Raw genomic sequence first — 12,552 nt, forward strand, 5'->3', positions numbered from 1 at the left:
TTTATGTTCGTTCATGATTTTTTGAAGAAAAAAAAACGCCGGATAGACCTTGAAGAGTGTATTGTTTATTTGGCTGATGAAATTTTGTTATGAATATGTAAAATTGTTGAAATACGACTCGAGGATATTAATGATAGTGATATCTCTAGGTGGTGTTAATTTAGTTCTTGAACTTTGATGTAACGAATAAAAAAAAAAAAAAGACTCGTTGGAAATTGCTTGAAAATCTCGAGATTTTCGCCGAAATTTGAATGTTCCTACACGATGAAACTCGCACCCCTTCCCTTTTTAACCACCTTCCACTCCTCATTACGCAATTCATTGCTTTGGTATCATTGAGAGAGTAAGAATACAGAGAGGAAGGTGGTGGCGCGACTAAATGAACAAGCAAATGATTCACTTTCTGGCGAGGTTGAGAAACTCGAGTTTAGTATATTGCGACGAACATAGCACACGGAGTGGAAGCCTACTAACGATTCTCGATATCCTAGTGGTAAGTAAGTTGTGTGTTGTAACTACAGTATCGTCAAAAATATTGTTGGCGAAGATGGGTTTAAGAAAAAATCGTAACATCAGATTATCACGTTTTCGTAGGTGCATAAAAGTACCATGACACCGAGAGTGAAGAGGAAGTGATCAGATGTGCAAAGCAACCTAGATCGGGGGAGAATGACGTCCAAACGATTTTAGGAAGAGAGAGAGAGAAAAGCTTCAGAATTCGCGACGTAAACGAGTGAGGAAGAAAGGCTTCATCAGGTCCGATCTAACCTCATGTATTTGACGTCGGATTACTCAAACTAAAATTGAATTAGTTTGAAAAGGTTAATTATTAATGAGATGGATGTTCTAAGAGGAAATTCCTTGGCAACTCTTGGAATAAGATTGGAATGACAAACTCAAGCATTTATTTCACGGAGAATGTTGGCTAAGGCCAACAAGTAGGTGACCTTACTATCAGTACGATTAGAAATTGTATCATGTATGATGACACGTCCCCATAGCTCTGCACGTGTCATATATTTGATATGTGTGAAATGTTATGAAACGATGTGTTTGTGATATGATATGATACATGTTATGATATGACGTGCGGTATGATGACACGTCCCCGTAGCTCTGCACGTGTCATATATTTGATATGTGTGAAATGTTATGAAACGATGTGTTTGTGATATGATATGATACATGTTATGATATGATGTGCGGTATGATGACACGTCCCCGTAGCTCTGCACGTGTCATATATTTGATATGTGTGAAATGTTATGAAACGATGTGTTTGTGATATGATATGATACATGTTATGATATGATGTGCGGATGGTATGAAAAAAACGGACCTTATGCATCGTGAGGATTCTCCGTTTACTATGAGTACATATAAAAAGAAAAATGATTACTATGTTTATCATAACGGTGGAAAAAGGACCAAGGATGTGTTCGAACTGACTGGTAGGTCCCTATTCGCACATATTATATTGTCCACTTTGAGCATAACCTCTCATGGCTTTGCTTTGGGTTTCCCAAAAGGTCTCGTACCAATGGAGATGTATTCCTTACTTATAAACCCATGATCACCCTCTAAATTAGTCAATGTGGGACTCCCTCCCAACAATCCTCAACATTGCTCCCCTACACGGCTGACGGTGATATCACAACTTAGAAAACCATGACACATGTATAGGGTAGTTATAACTAATTTTGTAGACTATAGGGTATTTCTGTTTTATTTTACTTATGTCTATTTTAATTTTTCGGTTGTTTTGTCCTAAAGGATTTTTATTGAATATAACGCGCCAAAATACTCGACACTGAAGTCAGTCGAAGATCATCCAAATTGTTGTATAATCCTTTAGTCTTCTGGGTAGGCCTTCGACGAAGTCCATATCTATATTTTCCCATTTCTATTCAGATACACTTAAGGCTGCATTAACCTGCTCCCCTCTATTTAGAAGATTTCATTTGTTGGCATAGACACTTATGAACTATTATATCTTTTCATACTTCCCCACCAGATGTGTTATTTCAAGTCTTGGTACATCTTAGTATGTAACGCCACGAACAAAAAAAGAAAAAAAAAAAAAAAAAAAAAANAAAAAAAAAAAAGAAGTCAACTGAGGGGTAAAGATGTCATTTTGCCCCTCCAGCCCTAATAGGGGTCCAAGGAGAACCCCATCAGATCCCTGCAAAAGAAAGAAGGAGTTAGAGAGAAATTAGAGAGTAGTCAGCTGTGAAGATTAACGGACCACCGCCGGGATCCATCTTCAGACAAGACTCGTACAAGGATTGAGAGGCTAGCAAGGCCGACGCTCCGTCAAGACCCAAGAACATTTTGCGAGGTAAGGTTTCTGAACGACATTTCTCAGATCTGAGTTTTTCCTACGTGAATCGATCCTAAAATGCTGAAATATTCACCTGAACAATTCACGCACGGTCTGTGAAGAAGTTTGGCCGAGACCTCAACCCGAAGGCGGAGATCTGAGAATCGTTCGAGAATAGTGAGCGAACTTCCAACGTTCTTAACTCGTCCGGTAGTCAAGCAAAAATTACAAAAAAAAAAATACTAGGACGTAGCCCGTAACACGATCTAGAACTTTGCCGAAGAAATCATATAGATCCGGTCTACGAATCGAAAGATATGAAAAACGGAAAAGGGGACTGTGTTATGGATTTCAGAGGACAGAGAAGAAAGAGAAAAAAAAAAGGTCGGCCGGCTAGCAGCGGAGGGTGGCGACAGGCCCCGGACACACGTCGACCGTTGGCTGGAGCAACGCAACTCCAGCGAGACGATGACACGTGTTGCCTGCAAGCCGAGCCGAACCGCAAACGCAAGCCGAGCCGAGCCGAGTCGGACTGGACCGGCTGACCCGCGATTGCGCGAAAGCGGGCGCGCGTGCGGCCTGCGACTGGAGCCTTCCCGTGCGCGTGGACTGGCTGTTTTGGCCCGGTTGCTCTCTGTTTGCCCGATTTTTGTCCTGGTTCTAGTTCTAATACTGTTTTTACGTGAATAGGGACCTAATTTAAAGAAATCAGTATTTTTGGGCACCTCACGGGCAAAGAAACGCTAGCAAAAAGGGCACGCGTCAACCAGGTAAGTCACCACTCGGTATTTACGAAGAAATACTTGTAGGATTCGCTTGGATTGCATGCATGTTAGTAGTTTTGCTTCAGATTAGCTCTCCATGTAAATTATTAGTCAGATTAATTGTTATGATTGTATTTGGTGAATTACACGAGTGTTGCTGTATGCTTTAAGCTTCCGCCGTATGTATGCATGCGTTTAATTTATGTTAGAATTGTGTATGTCGTGTTCCGGGTGCTTGATGGACGAATTCGCTCCATTGAGTGCGAACTTCGTGCTCTGGGTGCTTGATGGAGGTNGTTGTTCTACATTGGTTGGGGAGGAGAACAAACCACCATTTATAAGGGTGTGGAAACCTTCCCCTAGTAGACGCGTTTTAAAGTCTTGAGGGGAAGCCCAAANAGGAGCGATATGTCGCTCCAGCCAGACTTAATTTTTCCCTAGGAACTTAGCAGTTTACCACGACAAGAAAGTACCTTGGAGTGTTCATAGTTTGCTAGCGTGAAAACAGTATCTATAGCTTCGTGGGAGGACCAAGGGTCCTTGATCAGTCCTTATTGCTCTTAGCCATTTCGCATGGGAAATGTGTCCCCACGTCGTACAGCCCATTAGCTGCATGGGAACGGGTTGGGTCGCGCCCCCCATAGGGGGACTATATGGGCGTAGGGGTATTCAACACACCCCTAGGCTAGGTACCATGTAGTCCCAGATAGCCATGTAAAGGTAGCGCCTCATAGAGAGATACCCACCATATTAGCTTGGCATAAGGAACCTCTAGGCGTTTAATGAAAGGACAACGAACCGGTGAAACCCAAGGGGCAGGCCCCAAGGGACTATGATTAGAACTAAATGTTCTAAAACCGAAGTAGGAAACCTTGGGAATTCTGTTAAACTAAGATGCGAAGAGAGCCTACAAGTAGGTGGCTTACTGAGTATAATTTTTATACTCATCCTTGTTATGTTTTCCTTTTTTTCAGGAGCGCGAGGCCTCGGTCAAGGGCGGGCGTGATGGAGACGGGGATTGTCACAAGGGAACGGGTTGTCCTGGGGCGAGTCCAGTCTTTATTTTGTATTTGCATTCTTTCGAAATTTATTTTCAAACTTTCATGTGTTCGGTTTGTTTGTCGTTGGAAAACTTTTTTGGAATTTAAAGATTTTCTCTATTTCATATTTAAAGCATTTTGTGCATTTGTGTCTTGTCGTTAGTCACGATCCGTAGTAAAATACTGGGTCGTGACAGTGATGTCCCACATTGGTTGGGGAGGAGAACAAACCACCATTTATAAGGGTGTGGAAACCTTCCCCTAGTAGACGCATTTTAAAGGCTTGAGGGGAAGCCCGAAAGGAAAGCCCAAAGAGGACAATATCTGCTAGCCGTGGATCTGGACTATTACAAATGGTATCAGAGCCAGACACCGAACGATGTGTCAGCCTTCTCGCTGTTCCCCAAGGGGGGGTAAACACGAGGCGGTGTGCCAGTAAGGACGCTGGCCCCAAAGGGGGTGGATTTGGGGGTGGTCCCACATCGATTGGAGGAAGGAAAGAGTGCCAGCGAGGACGCTGGGCCCCGAAGGGGGGTGGATTGTGTTGTTCTACATTGGTTGGGGAGGAGAACAAACCACCATTTATAAGGGTGTGGAAACCTTCCCCTAGTAGACGCGTTTTAAAGTCTTGAGGGGAAGCCCAAAAGGGAAAGTCAAAAGAGGACAATATCTGCTAGCGGTGGATCGTTACATAGTACCACCTGGATGCATAGAAAATGGCGAGTTGTGAGCCTCAATTAGTATCTCGTTCCTTAGTTCCTCCACTGTTGGAACATACATTTGTCCTTGACAAAGTAGTCTACCATCTGATGATTTGGAGTAAGAGTCCACTGGACCCGCTGTTAGTTGACTCAAAATTTTATATAGGTTAGGGTCCTCTTATTGAGACTCGATAATCCTCTGTCGGAGTGTGGATTGTACCGTAATTCAAGCAATCTGAGCTATAACTCCTTCAGTTACTACTACTATGTTGGCCCGTTCGAAATTCGCCTACACTTGTGACTCTCTGGTAATGAGAGCTGACAGTTTGCTTTTTTCGACTTAGAGCATCGGTGACCACGTTTGCTTTGCTAGGGTGGTACTGATGTCTATGTCGTAATCGTTCACCAATTCTAACCACCTTCGTTGTCTCATATTTAATTCTTTTTTGGTGAAGAAATATTTTAAACTCTTAGTGGTTGGTATAAATTTGAGTCTTTTCTCCACGTAGGTAGTGTGCCCAATTTTAAGTGTGAACACCTGCAACCAATTCCAAGTCATGAGTAGGGTAGTTCTTCTTATAGTCTTTCAAGTGACGGGATGCATACGCAACAACCTTACCGTGCTGTATCAACACACATCCTTGTCCCTTCTCGGAGGCATCGTTATATATCACATATCCTTCCGAGCGCTTTGGCACCGTGAGCACTAGGGCCGATACTAACCTCTGTTTTAGGTTCTAAAAGCTTGTCTCACATGCTTTGCTCCATAAAAATAGAACACCTTTCTTCGTTAACTGCGTAAGTGGTGAGGCTATCCTAGCAAAGTCTTGTACAAACCACGGTAGTATCCTACCAACCCCTTTAAACTGGGAACTTTCGTAACTGTAGTCAAGTCTTTCCACTTAGTGAAGTTTCAACCTTGGTTGAGTCTATCTAGATTCCCTCTGTCGACACCACCTGTCCTAAAAACAAGACTTGTCATAACCTAAATTCGCACTTGGAGAATTTGGCATACAACTTATTCTCTCTCACAAAATGGTTAGGACTCTTCGAAAGTTTCGTTGGTGATTTTGGTCCGTCTTTGAGTATACTAGGATGTCGTCTATGAGCAAGATAACAAACATGTCAAGACACTCCTTAAATACTCTGTTCAATAACTCCATGAATACCGCCGGAGTTTTAGTGAGACCAAACGACATCACCACAAATTCGTAGTGGTCGTATCTTGTTTTGAATTTGATGATACCCTAACCGAAGATCTATCTTGAAAAAGATTGTCGCTTCTTTGAGTTGGTCAAGAAAATCTTCATTACGAGGGAGTGGGTACTTATTTGTATTGTCTTCTTGTTGAACTCCTTATAGTCAATGCACAGATGCATCGAGCCATCCTTCTACTTAACAAATAACATTGATGCACCCCAATGAGACAAGCTAGGGCAGATGAATCCTTTGTCAAGTATATATTGTAATTGTGCCTTAAGTTCCTTTAATTCTGCTAGCGCCAGAAGTCTAGTTCTTGGTTCAAGTTCTATACCAAAATCTGCCGCTGGGAAGGGAGGGACTCCTGGTAAGTCCTTTCGAAAGACATCTGGGAACTCATGCACTATTGGTACTGTATCCATGGTCCTCTCTTTCCCTTTTGTATCTACACTAGCTAATATGACCAACCCTCCTGGTTGAACTAGTCTCATGACCTTTATCATCGAAATTAATTTAGAGGTAACTCTAGTACATGTCCCCTTGAACTCAAAACTAGGTCTTGATGACAGTGAGAATACTACCTCCTTGTAACAATCTATACTGGTGTAGTTCTTAGCTAATCAATCCATCCCTTATATTAAGTCGAAGTTTGTCATGCTAAAATCTATCAGGTCTACACTTAAGGTTGTGCTACTACTATTACTTGTTCGTCTCTTACTATATCTTTAACAACTAGGTCTACCCCCGCTGGGCTGCTAACAGTTAATACATACAATAAGAGTTCTAGTTCAAACACTAATTGATTAACAAATGGCACAGATATGAACGAATGCGTAGAACCTAAATCAAATAACATTAAAGCGTAGTGTCCCAGGATGGATAATGTACTTTTCACCACTGTGTCGGATTTCCCAGCGTCTCTATTGGTGGATGCGTACACCCTTGCCTGTGAGAGGATCTGTATAGGTCTCTCGGCTCCACTTGGGCCCCTTGGTGGATCGACTAGGTTTTTCGTCCAACTCATGGTATAGCATTTAGCAACATAGCCTTATGACCACATCTGAAACAAGCCCTAGATCCAGCCATATATATGTCCCAATGTTGTTTTCCACGTTCGCAGAAAAATGGTTTCTCACCTTCTTGGACCCTCTCTTAGTTTCCGAGGTATCTAATTGCATATCGAGGATGGTGTTTATCCGTATACTAATGTCTACACCTTGGTGGTTGTTGATGTGAGTCCCTCTGTTCATACTATTGTTCGTGCTCGATACTGACAGTTGACTCTCGCCGCACCTTCTCTCTAGGTTTTTCCATGACCTTAGCTGCCCTCAAGGCAACCTCATAAGTGGTAGGATCTATGGCTTCCACTGTTTGGCGGATTTATGGATTAAGGCCCATGACGAACCGCTCAGACATTTTCAGTTTTGTATCCACTAGTGACCGTGTGAATTTTATCTAAGTAACACACATACATTGTTCTTCATACGTTCATCATCATTAATATTAACTAAGGTTGTGTCTTAGAAAATCATCGTCATAATACATCTTGGTATTTAATACATGCACATTGTCTTAATACAAAATAACGTCATCTCATCATCATGCATCTACATCGTCAAGTTATCATACATCATCTCATCATGTCATCATCATCATCAAGTTATCATACATCATCTCATCATGTCATCATCATCATCAAGTTATCATACATCATCTCATCATGTCATCATCATCATCATGTTATCATACATCATCTCATCATGTCATCATCATCATCATCAAGTTATCATACATCATCTCATCATGTCGTCATCATCATCATGTCATCATCATATCACATAATAATATAACATCATCATATAACATCATACAACATCACAATACATCATCCTATAAAATAGTTTCATCATCATATTACATAATCACATCATTATATAATATAAAGCATAAATGACACGTGCAAAGACCAAAGGGCACGTATCGTCATACACAAGGTAAGTCCTCTACTAAGTCGATAGTAAGTTCACTTACTTGATTGGCCTTAGCTAGCATTTTCTCTAAACTTGAGTACATTCAAATTTCATCCCCCGAAGATGCTCCAAGTATCGTCGGGAGTTGTTTCCTGTTAGAACGTCATCCCGCTTTGTTAGTAATTCACATTTCTAACCTAATTTAGCTTGAACTTGGGAAATAGGACCTGACCTCAATTACCTTAAGGTCAAAATCACCAACAGGGTCAAAAATGTAAGGAACGATATAAAGTGATCAACTCAAGTCGAATAGCACGTTTTTTAGCCGAGGAGCCGCCAAGTCGATGAAGCCGTGTTAGCCGAAGGAGTTGACATCTGCAGCAGTGACACGTGTTGTCGAGGAAAGCTGACATGCACACGGGTCGTGAACCGAGTCGAGGCGCAGGTCTCTAGTTATACCTGCGGGTGCGCGGGCTGTAGTGTCTGGCCTATTGCTGTGATTTGAACCTCGTGTCTGAATATCCATAGTGGGCCAAGGCTGCTGTTTTAGTTTCAGGTCGCAGATTGTTTACAGATGAGTGGTCGGTGCTAATATACCTAAAAAAAGATTGTGGTGCTGATGATACCAAATACACCACTATAAACTATATTTATTTTACTTTATAAACACTTATTTTCTTAATTCTCCCTAAAAAGATTTACAGATGAAAATAATTTTTTTATAAAAAATAAAAAATAAAATAATGAAAACCACAATGATTAAAAAAAAAATACAAAAAAGAGAATCATATTACAAAATAAAAAAATTAAAAAAAAACCAATAAAAACCCATAAAAATTGAAAAAAGAAATTGAGAAAACTAAAAAATGTGTACCCACAAACACAATTTTGATGTCCGAGAAAAGAAAGTAAAACCTTTAAACTGTCTCCCCAAACATGTCGAGGATTGTTAGGAGTGAGTTCTACCTTGGCTAATTTAGGGAATCATCATGGGTTTATAAGAGAGAAATGCTATCTCCATTGGCATGACGCCTTTTCGGAAAGTCCAGAGCAAAGTCATGAGAGCTTCTACTCAAGGTGAACAATATCATACCATTGTGGAGATTCGTGATTCCTAACATGATATCAGAGTCATGCCCTAAACTTAGCTATGACAATAGAATCTTCAAATATAGAACAAAGGGTGTACTTTGTTCGAGGGCTCCAGAGAAAGGAGTCGAGCCCGATTAAGGGGAGGCTTTATAGTGTACTCTGTTCGAGGATTATTGGGAGTGAGTCCAACATTGGCTAATTTAGGGAATGATCATGGGTTTATATTCTAGGGAATGAATACTATCTCCATTGGTACGAGTCCTTTTAGGGAAGCCCAAAGCAAAGCCATGAGAGCGATATACCATTGTGGAGATTCGTGATGGCGATATACCATTGTGGAGATTCGTGATTCCTAACATGGTATCAAAGTCATGCCCTAAACTTAGCAATATCAATAGAATCCTCAAATATCGAACAAATGGTGTACTTTGTTCGAGGACTCCAGAGAAAGGAGTCGAGCCCAATTAAGGGGAGGCTTATAGTGTACTATGTTCGAGGAGGGAGTGAGTCTCACATTGGCTAATTTAGGGAATGATCATTGGTTTATAATCTAGAAAATGAATACTATCTCCATTGGCATGAGGCCTTTTCGGGAAGTCCAGAGCAAAGCCATGAGAGATTATGCTCAAAGTGAACAATATCATACCATTGTGGAGATTCGTGATTCCTAACATGGTATCAGAGTCAAACAACTTTAATGCTCAAAAAGTCACGTGTTTGAAGTAATTTAAGGGGTAAAATGAGTTTAATATCATAAATTTTGGACTACAAGTAAACGCATTGACTTGAATTATGAAGGATTAAGAAGCATTTTAATCTCATTTCCTCTACGTTATAATTGTTCCTTTGCTTCCAATTCTAGTTATGTCATTCTTCTCCTACAAACAGCTCTTCTTCTCTTCTCTTTTCACCAATTTCATGTTCATTAGCTATCACTTTATTGAAGCTCAAAGCGTAATGGAGCCTCCTTTTAACCAAGCCCTTTTGCCATTTGGCTCACAAAATAACATCGGTAGTTTCACTAGAAGCTGCGGCATTGGCCATAGTGATGGCTCTACTATCACTATACTCAACAACTGCCCCTACACGATTTGGGCAGCTATAATAGACACCAGCCGAAGTTTGGGTAGCGGTCGACGTCTCGACAACGGTGAGGCTTGGACCTTGAATATGCTCGACAATTCGGTAGGACGAGTTTGGGGCAGAACAAGTTGTTCCTTCGATGGCTTAGGGAGAGGATTTTGTGAGACAGGTGATTGTGGCGGAGTTCTCAATTGCAAAGACTTCGGCACACCGCCCCTAACTCTAGCTGAATTTTCACTCAATCGAGCTAACAATTTGGATTTCTTGGATATCTCTTGTCGACGGGTTTAATATTCCAATCAAATTTAGTCCGAAGAGGGCCTATGGATGCAGTAGGGGAGCCAGTTGCACCACGGATGTCAATGGGCAATGCCCTGTGGAGCTGAGGGCGCTTGGCAGCTACCGCAATCCATGCACGGTGTTCAAGACCGACGTATATTGTTGCGTTAACTCAACGACGAAGTATGGGCCTACGAGTTATTCAAGATTTTTAAAACTTTGTGCCCTGATGCTTATAGCTACATATTGGATGAGGAAACTAGTACGTTGATGTGCCCTGGTGGCACTAGCTACGACGTCATATTCTATCCTTCGTAACACGTAACATGTAACTATCAGTGCTTTCAAGATATACTTTCTTCGTTATCTATATCATCTCTGTACATACCTGAAGTAATTAATAAAAAATATTTGCCAATATTTCTCCTTTCAATATCTCTCTCCTATTTCTTTGTCTTCATCTTGATCGTGTGTGGGTCGATCCTAACAACTGATATCAGTTCGATGGATCTGATTTCAGTTTCTGGAAGATGCAAATTAAAGATTATTTGTACCATAAAGATCTTCACGAACCCCTGTTGAGGGTGAAGCCGGATACCATGACCACAAAGTAATGGAAGCTCAAGGATCGTTAGGCCTTAGGGTTGATCCGGTTGACACTGTCCAGAAACGTGGCATTCTATATCATCAAGGAGAAGACAACATCAGATCTGCTGAAGGCGTTGTCGAATATATACAAAAAATTGTCGACTATGAACAAGGTGTATTTGATGCGGAGATTGTTCAATCTAAAAATGTCTGAAGGTGGATCTTTTGTTGATCATATAAACGAATTCAATATGATTGTAAGTCAACTGAGTTGGGTGAGAATTAATTTCAAAGATGAAATTAAGGCACTAATTTTGATGTCATCGTTACCCGAGTCGTGGGATACTATTGTTGCCGTGATTAGCAGTTCTCAAGGATCTGAGAAGTTGAAGTTTGATGAAATCCGAGATGTAATTCTTAGCAAAAGTATTTGCAAGTGAGAAATTGGGGATTCATTTGGTGGTGCTCTCAGTGTTGACCAAAGGGGAAGAAGTAAATCGAAGGGTCCAACCAAAGGTCGATCAAAATGAAAAATTGTGAAAATTTTTCAAACTGACCAAACGTAACGTGCTGGAGTTGTAGAGAAATAGGTCACTTTCATACGGATTGTACAAGACCAAAGATGAAGCAAAATCACAAATCAGAGAATGACACTAATTCTATAAATTCAGCCGAAGACATTGGGATGATCTAATCCGGACAGTCCGATAGAATCTTGAATATTTTATTCAGGAGCATCTTTTAATTTGTCTCCAAATAAAGAGTTGTCCGAAATTTCAATTCTGAAAATTTCGAGAAGGCGTATCTTGCTGACAACAAAGTCTTGGATATTTAAGGAAAATGGGATGTCCGCATAAAAACTATGGCAGGAAATCAGTGGACATTAAAAAATGTTAGATATATTCCTGGTCTCAAGAACCTGATCTTTATTGGTCAGTTTGATAGCACGAGATATGCAATAGAGTTTGGAGTTTGGGAAGAAATCGTGTTAGATTGTGAAGGGTGCATAAATTTTGAAACCTTATACACCACTGTATGAACATAGCTGTTGTTGCTAAGAGTGATTCAAATTCAAGGTTATGGCTCAATAGATTTGGACGTATGAGCTTCAAATGAATGAAGATATTGGCTGCGAAAAGAATTTTGGAAGGTATGAAATTTGTTGATATGAGTCCTTGTGAGAACTAGGTTATGAGCAAACATAAACGAGCTAGCTTCACAAAGACTGCCAGGGAATTGAAGAAGTACGGTTGAAAATGGTCCATACAGACGTTTGAGGACCATCTCCAGTTCCATCACTTGACAGATCAAAGTTCTACGTCACCTTCATCATGTCACCTTCATCATGATTTGAGCAGAAAGTTGGGGATTTATTTCAAGAAGTGGAGAGCTGAAATTGAAAATTTAGGGTTGTTAGTAGCAACTCTAAGAATTTTTCTTAGTTGTGCTTCCAGACTTAACAAAGAACTCTTAGAGAACTCGAGTTATTTCGAGATTAAACTACTTTCGAACACT

At 40.8% G+C, this 12,552-nt stretch overlaps 1 pseudogene; it reads left to right on the forward strand.

Annotated features, from left to right (window-relative positions):
* Positions 1–10,044: 10,044 nt before the first annotated feature.
* Positions 10,045–10,767, forward strand: LOC111797488 (annotated as a pseudogene).
* The last annotated feature ends 1,785 nt before the right edge of the window (positions 10,768–12,552 follow it).

Source organism: Cucurbita pepo, chromosome LG06 (genome assembly GCF_002806865.2).
Source record: "Cucurbita pepo subsp. pepo cultivar mu-cu-16 chromosome LG06, ASM280686v2, whole genome shotgun sequence".
Classification (NCBI taxonomy): Eukaryota; Viridiplantae; Streptophyta; class Magnoliopsida; order Cucurbitales; family Cucurbitaceae; genus Cucurbita; species Cucurbita pepo.